This window comes from Xenopus laevis, chromosome 8S (genome assembly GCF_017654675.1).
Source record: "Xenopus laevis strain J_2021 chromosome 8S, Xenopus_laevis_v10.1, whole genome shotgun sequence".
Taxonomy (NCBI): domain Eukaryota; kingdom Metazoa; phylum Chordata; class Amphibia; order Anura; family Pipidae; genus Xenopus; species Xenopus laevis.
Genome location: NC_054386.1, coordinates 2,148,267 through 2,157,242, shown reverse-complemented (window position 1 = coordinate 2,157,242; position 8,976 = coordinate 2,148,267). Strand labels below are relative to the sequence as shown.

General features: G+C 43.2%; 1 protein-coding gene across 1 annotated transcript in view; it reads left to right on the top strand.

Moving 5' to 3' along the window:
• Positions 1 to 2,344: 2,344 nt before the first annotated feature.
• Positions 2,345 to 8,976, top strand: part of rasgrp1.S (RAS guanyl releasing protein 1 S homeolog) — a 48,209-nt gene continuing 41,577 nt past the window's right edge. The window contains exon 1 of the mRNA XM_041574830.1: positions 2,345 to 2,493. The gene's annotated coding sequence lies outside the window, so the exon portion shown is untranslated. The remainder of the gene's footprint in view (positions 2,494 to 8,976) is intronic.

Below are 8,976 nucleotides of genomic sequence, written 5' to 3'. Positions count from 1 at the left end.
TTAGTAGCACCCGCTTTATCTCTTGTATAGGTTCTATTTGTTATGTAATCTTTCCACTCTGTGGACATATTTATTGTATAGAGCTGTGAAATATGTTGATGCTTTATGAAGATATCCAATAGGAATTCGCAGCACTCCCAAAAAATAATAAAACCAGGACCAGGACCTGCTACCCAAAATAGAATGAGGCATTTCCACTCTGCAGTGGGTACAAGAATTAAATGCAGTAGTGGAAACACTGAGAAAATAAAAGTAGGATAAAGGGGGAACAATACATTTTGGCAGAAGACAAGGAAGCAGAGCTGTCCGGCACTCAAACGGATCCACAGGACCAGAGATATTCAGTTAAAAGATATTTTTATTAGTAGAAAAATTAAAAATATATTTGCATCTCCATCCACCCTACGCGTTTCGCACCTTTTGGGGTGCTTAGTCATGGGCTCATCCAGTGCACAGATATATATATGAAAGTAAGCTCATAGTAGGGATGGTGCCACTCTAGTTTACCATAGCGCTACATTTTGGCACCCAACATGGGGCTTGTAAGGGTAAAACTGTAATACCGCATGGCAGCCAGTGTGACAGGCGCTGTGGGTGTGGACTCAATAGGGAAAAGGCCAGGAGAAACTGGCGGGAGATTTCTGTGGTTCTTATCTCCTGCGAAAAGTGTTTCTGCCACGAAAAAAGCGTACAGTACTGACCATACAGCGAAAATGTCTACAGCCCTGGGAGGTACTTGCCTGGGCTGCTGCAAAAAACATTGACCCTAGGTGGGTCGTTGCTATGGACTGTGTGCCCAAGGATTGTAATGTGTAGGCGGTTACCAAGCAGTTAAACCGTTCCCCCAATTTGAAGGGTTCCCAGCTGTTCGCCAGAAGACCCTCAGGAAAACCGGGCCGGTCCACATTACTCTATCGCAGGGATCCCCAATCTTTTCAACTTGTGAGCAACATTCAGAAGTAAAAAGAGTTGGGAAACAACACTAGCATGAAAAATGTTCTTGGGGTGCCAAATAAGGGCTGTGATTGGCCATTTAGTAGTATTTATGTGGATTGTCAACCTACATTGAGGCTTTGTTTGACAGTGCACCTGGTTTTTATACAACCAAAACTTGCCTCCAAGCCTGGAATTCAAAAATAAGCTCCTGCTTTGAGGCCACTGAGAGCAACATCCAAGGGGTTGGAGAGTAACATGTTACTCATGAGCTACTGGTTGGGGACCACTGCTCTATTGGGTCCCCGTGGAGGTAAATGAGGACACGAGCCCCTATACTATTTTTCCAGTGAAAGTTCACTATTATGGATACCCAGTTAATCACGGAATGACAAAGTGTGGTACTCACATGTGTACTCATAGGGTAACAAATGTTGGGGTGTAACAAAGACGTTTCCCTGTAAGGACACACAAAAATAACAAATCTCTCAAAATGGTACAAGAACATAGATTTCCCATTCTAAAAATGACGAGAGCGTTCTGGAAATATAGAAAAACAAGCCGAGGTTGTGATCAGAACTGAACAGGTAACACGGCTTTTTTATTTTGCTCAGAAGTTGTGGTTAAGTCACATTTCCTTTCCTATGATGTTGTAGCCGTAGTTGTTTCCTGCTAAAATCATGCGACGCACAACGACTCCAGAACTGAAACAATATCATTAGGAAAATGCACATCAAGAAGTTGTGTAAATCTGCATTATTAAACGACTTGCATTTGCACCACAAGAAGTCTTTGTAAAAATGACGTTGGGAAGACTTCCGAGACTGATTGCAAAGCCCTTTCCTTCACACTGCACATTCCACTAAATTACATTTGTCTGAACCCCTTTTTATTATAAGGCAGGGAGTGGAAATTCGAACCATTCGCAATCGGTCTTATTGAACTTTTATAATAAGCCTCTAGAAATCAACAGAATATCTCTCTCATCTGCCGTATTATCACGTGCTCCGCTTCCCCCAATCACGTCACCTCAGAGGTCTACACCTTAATGCAAATAAGTCCCAGGAAAAGGTGCAAGAGAAGTCGTTAAGTCCAGGCAGCTTCCCATTATACCAATGTTCTCCTTCTAACCCTCTTTGTAACACACTAGAGAGAATAACAAGCAGGTAACACAATTTCTATGTGACATAACTGAATGGCAGGCGTCACAAGTACTAGAGACATTTTTTCTGTTTCAGAAGAAAAAAGGGGCAGGGAAGCACTGAAATAAATGCAAGAGATTGAACTGCAAGGCCAACAAGGAACTGAGACTGTGTGTAGCTGAATATTTATGTCAGTGGAAACCACATTATGATAATTTCCCAACCACAAGCAACTCGTCTGCCTCCCCTTATTACTCTACAACAGACTAAAGACTCACAAAGTGAAAGTCAACTTGCTCACAGTAGAACAGCACCACCAGCACCACCAGCACCACCAGCTCTACGTTACTGACCCAATGGACCTCACACACACGGATGAGAACCTTGGCTGTATGTGACATGAAGCTTGATGTAAGAGGTAGGTGTAAAGGTTGGAGGGGACATAGTTTGTAACATTAGGGTGGGGAGGTCAGGCCTCATCTTACCATGATCCGTGAGTAGGGCCCTGTGCACTTCAGAGCTTGCTCTCTATATCACATAACAGTTGGACCTTGAAGTTGACTTGATATGACAAACTTGTAATTTAACATGTGGATTAACGCTCATTATATTTAATACCTGTCTCACATATTCACAATGTATGCCGCTCCTGTAAGGGAAAAAAGTCACAATAATTCAGGATATAATGCCCAAAACTAATTTTTAAATGTTGGATTTTAGTGACTGGTCTCCCTACAGAGGGTGTTGGCCTTACCACTTATTAATATTAATTAATATAATATATATATATATATAGAATAGAACAAAAAAACAGCACCAGGGGTCTTGACTTGAAAATAGTGATAAATTGTTACATGGTATGTAAACTGACGTTTCAGGCCCATTGGGACCTTTATCAATGATTTTTTTTCCATACCATGTAACAATATATCACTATTTTCAAGTCAAGACCCCCTGGTGCTGGTTTTTTGTTCTATTCTACATACATTGGACCTCCATGCACAGGGGCAGCTGCAAGGTAGCATAATGGAAGGTGGTTCTCTCCAAGGATATAGAGAATATTTACAGTTCAAAAGGACCCGCTCTCCAACATTAGTAAACCATCAGTGTTTATTTTTCAATCTTGTGCATCCAACATTTTGGCCCATGTTAGGACCTTTATCAAGGCCCTATAATAAAGGCCCTAAAATAAAGGCCCTATAATAAAGGCCCTATAATAAAGGCGCTATAATAAAGGCCCTAAAATAAAGGCCCTATAATAAAGGCCCTATGATGTGAGCCGAAACATTGGATGCACAAGATTGAAAAATAAACACTGATGGTTTACTAATGTTGGAGTTGAACTGTACATAATGCTTTTAACCCTGCACCCTCATCAACAGAAGACTGGCTCAGAGTGCAAACGTTTGATTATATATATACAGTATATATATGTGTGTATATATACTAATAGGCAAAATACATACAAGGTCTGGAGCTATAGTGGATAGTGATGGGCGACAATTTTTATACACGTGACTATTTGGTCCAAATGCATTATAAGTCAATGGGAGTCTGAATAATTTTGACACGCGTCAATTTTTATGCGTGCCCCAATTTCGGCGCGCAATGGATTTTTCGCCAGTAAATTGTCGCTGCAGTTTCACAAATTACGGCCCCAATATATATATAAATGTGCACCATTAACACTGAGGCTGCACATGTTGGACACTGCTGGTTTTGGCCTGGGGTTGGGTCACACCCTGATGGCACCGACCTCTTGTAGTTACCCCTCAAATGGCTTCTAGTGTTTGCCCTCAAGGCCTGATGGACATGCCAGTTTCAGAGGTGGGTCTGCATTGCCTAAATAACTTTTAAAAAGGGCAAAACTACAAAGTCTTAGGCTATTTCCAGGGAGAAATTCACAAAACGGGGCTAATTTTACTCCATAGTAGTAACCAATAAAAATAATTTGTAATAAGGAGTTGACAGTCAACAGTGCTGAGACTAAAGGTGGCAAACATGAGCAGATGAAAGCTGATAACGCCTCCTTTCCAGACTGAGTCGGCAACTTATTGGCCTGTGTATGGGTCCCTTCCACCGGCCTGCCCTAACTAAATTAGGTAAAATGTTCTGTTGAGTCCCAGTAGGAGTGTTCAATTATAGGCAATGATGATGCGGATGATTGTGCTTGTAAATCAGACCTGAATGCCTTCTTCTCATTCTTGCTTAAAGTAGTTTGGGGCTGGTGGAGTATTTTCATGGCATCACTAATCCTAAAAATCTGCCAACCAACAGCAAGTCAATCACATGTTATTTGCTGCAGTTTTTCTATTAGTAGTCTGTAGAGATACTGACATTGAATGGTGCCATAACTGCATGGGTAGATACCACAGAAGGACCTTGTTAGTGCTTTTCTTACACAATGGCACTTATTTAAAAAAAATAAAAACATTTTTTATACAATTTACAGTTTTAAAAGAATAAGTTTTCAAATCTTTTGAGTTCTGGTTCTCCTTTCTCAAAATGGGATTGCTTGGAATTGTCTCCCTAAATCAGTGGTACAGGCTGATACATTAGATAGGTACAAGGAAGGGCCGGATGCTTTATTCACCAGTAGCTCCTCCCAGCAGACAGGAGGGAGCCAATGAGATTAGAGGAGGGAAAGGGGTGTTACAGGGAGAGCTGGGAAGTGAATCAGTGGTACAGACTGATACATTAGATAGGTACAAGGAAGGGTCGGATGCTTTATTCACCAGTAGCTCCTCCCAGCAGACAGGAGGGAGCCAATGAGATTAGAGGAGGGAAAGGGGTGTTACAGGGAGAGCTGGGAAGTGAATCAGGGGTAGAGGCTGATACATTAGATAGGTACAAGGAAGGGTCGGATGCTTTATTCACCAGTAGCTCCTCCCAGCAGACAGGAGGGAGCCAATGAGATTAGAGGAGGGAAAGGGGTGTTACAGGGAGAGCTGGGAAGTGAATCAGGGGTAGAGGCTGATACATTAGATAGGTACAAGGAAGGGTCGGATGCTTTATCCACCAGTAGCTCCTCCCAGCAGACAGGAGGGAGCCAATGAGATTAGAGGAAAGGGTCTGTTACAGGGAGAGCTGGGAAGTGAATCAGTGGTACAGGCTGATACATTAGATAGGTACAAGGAAGGGTCGGATGCTTTATTCACCAGTAGCTCCTCCCAGCAGACAGGAGGGAGCCAATGAGATTAGAGGAGGGAAAGGGGTGTTACAGGGAGAGCTGGGAAGTGAATCAGTGGTACAGGCTGATACATTAGATAGGTACAAGGAAGGGTCGGATGCTTTATTCACCAGTAGCTCCTCCCAGCAGACAGGAGGGAGCCAATGAGATTAGAGGAGGGAAAGGGGTGTTACAGGGAGAGCTGGGAAGTGAATCAGGGGTACAGGCTGATACATTAGATAGGTACAAGGAAGGGTCGGATGCTTTATTCACCAGTAGCTCCTCCCAGCAGACAGGAGGGAGCCAATGAGATTAGAGGAGGGAAAGGGGTGTTACAGGGAGAGCTGGGAAGTGAATCAGGGGTACAGGCTGATACATTAGATAGGTATAAGAAGGGGTTGGATGGTGTTTAGCAAGTGAGGGAATACAGGGATATGGGAGATAGCTCATAGTACAAGTTGATCCAGGGACTGGTCCCATTGCCATTTTGGAGTCAGGAAGGAATTTTTCCCCCTCTGAGGCAAATTGGAGAGGCTTCAGATGGGTTTTTCGCCTTCCTCTGGATCAACTGGCAGTTGGGCAGGTTATATATAGACTTAAGGTTGAACTTGATGGACGTGTGTCTATTTTCAACCAAACTTACTATGTTACTGTGTTTCCCATTAGCTCAGAACAAGGTTACAGGTTCAGCATAGAGGCGCAGTTTAAAAAGCCATATTGTAGCCAATTATTTAGTCCGTGTGTAGCTGAATTAAATGACAGGGGATGGATGTTGTTGGAAAAAATGTCCCTCTGTATGAAACTTTTCTTCCAATTGTGCATATTTTAAATAATTACATTAATAAAGCAATGTCATACAAATTAAGCTTTACCCAATCCCCATATTGCATTTATTATAAATAATATGTTATTTTCTGTGAGGTCTGGGTGTTGGCTATAAATAAGTGAGGTCTTAGGGAACAATTGTCTCCACCAATGAGTATCCAGCAGTTGCCCCTTTTTGTTATACCCAGAAGTGGGTAAAGATATCAGATATTTTCTTACAGCTTTGTTAGACTGTAGTTGTTTGTCAGCTATTGGCTGTCTCTGATTTCTGTGCCTTATTAATAGGCCAAGGGAACAATTATAAATCCCTCTTTAAAAATAGTTGGAAGCAATGGAGACTTGTGTGCGGATAAAGCTGGTGTTGCCATGGCAAGTTTGCCGTGTAACTGAATCTTTGTACGTAACATTCACGTATTTAACTAAACGAGCCAGCGTTGTGTGAGTCATACACTGTGTGCAAACGATGCCAATGCCGGAGAAACAGCTACTTACCTACAGTGATAAGTGGGCAAGTAGCAATCGTGCTTATGGGAACTCCAACGCCTTCCTGCATTTTGCATTAGGATAAGAAAGGAGCCAACAAGCCAGGATTCTATTTAACATCTTTAGAGCCACAGGCAAAAATATCCTGTCTCTACGCAAATGGCGAGCGAGATTGAACTGTATTTTTATTTAGTACTGGTGCAAAAACATCACTAACTCACGAGCAATCTGATGCTAAAGTCTACACATTCCACCCCCACGGGTGAGGCAAAATGGTAAGTGCCAAAGGGGTGTTGCTCTGGGCTCCCACAGACTGTCATTTTGTATCAGTTCTATCAGAGCTACTTGGGCATCAGTCAAATTAAAATGCCACAGCGTATTTTGAATCTCAGTTCGAGCATTGGTTATCTCCTATGCTTTTTGACAAGCAAATGTATCGCCTTGATCCCTACACAAACTGAATATTTAAGAAAAAAAAAAATAATAATAATAATACTATAATCATGTCTCTTTCAAGAGTTAACAACCAGCTTTGTAATTTCTTGACTGGAGGAAACCTGTAGGGGGCACTCAAGTTCCAAAGAAATGTTATTATTGCTTCCTCCAGCCACTAGAGTCTCATACATCTCCCATTTACACATTTCACTGACTGTATAGACTCTTTTATTTTGTAGCCTCTGAGGCCTTTGTGGCCAGAAAACACATCCACAGGGACATCGCCAATTCACTTACTGACTGTGGGACAGAAGGTATAGTAGGGAGAGATGGTGCCTATAGTAACAGTGGATAATAGTCTCTGGGAAGGGAGTGTGACTGTGGAATAGCAGGTATAGTAGGGAGAGATGTGTCTATAGTAACAGTGGATAATAGTCTCTGGGAAGGGAGTGTGACTGTGGGATAGCAGGTATAGTAGGGAGAGATGGTGTCTATAGTAACAGTGGATAATAGTCTCTGGGAAGGGAGTGTGACTGTGGGATAGCAGGTATAGTAGGGAGAGATGTACCTATAGTAACAGTGGATAATAGTCTCTGGGAAGGGAGTGTGACTGAGGGATAGCAGGTATAGTAGGGAGAGATGGTGCCTATAGTAACAGTGGATAATAGTCTCTGGGAAGGGAGTGTGACTGTGGGATAGCAGGTATAGTAGGGAGAGATGGTGCCTATAGTAACAGTGGATAATAGTCTCTGGGAAGGGAGTGTGACTGTGGAATAGCAGGTATAGTAGGGAGAGATGGTGTCTATAGTAACAGTGGATAATAGTCTCTGGGAAGGGAGTGTGACTGTGGGATAGCAGGTATAGTAGGGAGAGATGGTGTCTATAGTAACAGTAGATAATAGTCTCTGGGAAGGGAGTGTGACTGTGGGATAGCAGGTATAGTAGGGAGAGATGTGTCTATAGTAACAGTGGATAATAGTCTCTGGGAAGGGAGTGTGGCTGTGGGATAGCAGGTATAGTAGGGAGAGATGGTGTCTATAGTAACAGTGGATAATAGTCTCTGGGAAGGGAGTGTGACTGTGGGATAGCAGGTATAGTAGGGAGAGATGGTGTCTATAGTAACAGTGGATAATAGTCTCTGGGAAGGGAGTGTGGCTGTGGGATAGCAGGTATAGTAGGGAGAGATGGTGTCCCCCGGAAATTCGCTCTTAAAGTACCAGGAGCAGCATTTTTGCTGCCCCTGGTACCTAGTGGGGCGTTGCCGCCTCAGGCGACAGCCTCAATTTGCCTTATTGGCGTAGCGCCCCTGCATACAATCCATACAGTAAATACACATGATGAGAAGAGAAGATGTTCATGAAGATCGCTGAGGGCATAGCAGTCACATGACACCGAGTTATTCATATGAAGTTTATTTAATACTTTGTGCTGAAGGAATCATCTCTCCTGTCTGCTCTACTAACTTTTACAAGGCTTGTGCCTTTATCAGATCACAGGTTTCTAAGCAACGCTGATGTTGTTGAATTTTTCCTCTCAAGTGCAAATTCGTGACTAACGCTGTTCACATTCCGACTGAGGTGCCAACCAGCAGGCTCTCACCAAAAAAATAACTTCTTTCAACAAATCTTTTCTTTCTGTTGGAATCCAGAAAGTTACCCAGTAATCTCCTAATTACAGGAAAGCCAGAGACGGAACTAGGTGGGGGCGGGCCCTGGTGCGAGCCGTGCAGCCGGGCCCCGCCCCCCACCCTCTTCCGTGCGGCGCTACAGCCGCTTCTGTTGGCCCATGACTGCCGGGGGGCCCTGCGGGGGTACGGGCCCTGGCCCAGTTGCACCCCCTGCTCCCCCGGTAGTTACGCCACTGGCCGCCGCCTCCCATACACTCTATTTTAATCAAATAATTCCACTTTTTAAAAATGATAATGATAATAATAAAACAGTAGCTTGTACTTGATCCCAACTAATATAATTAATCCTTATTGGAGGCAAA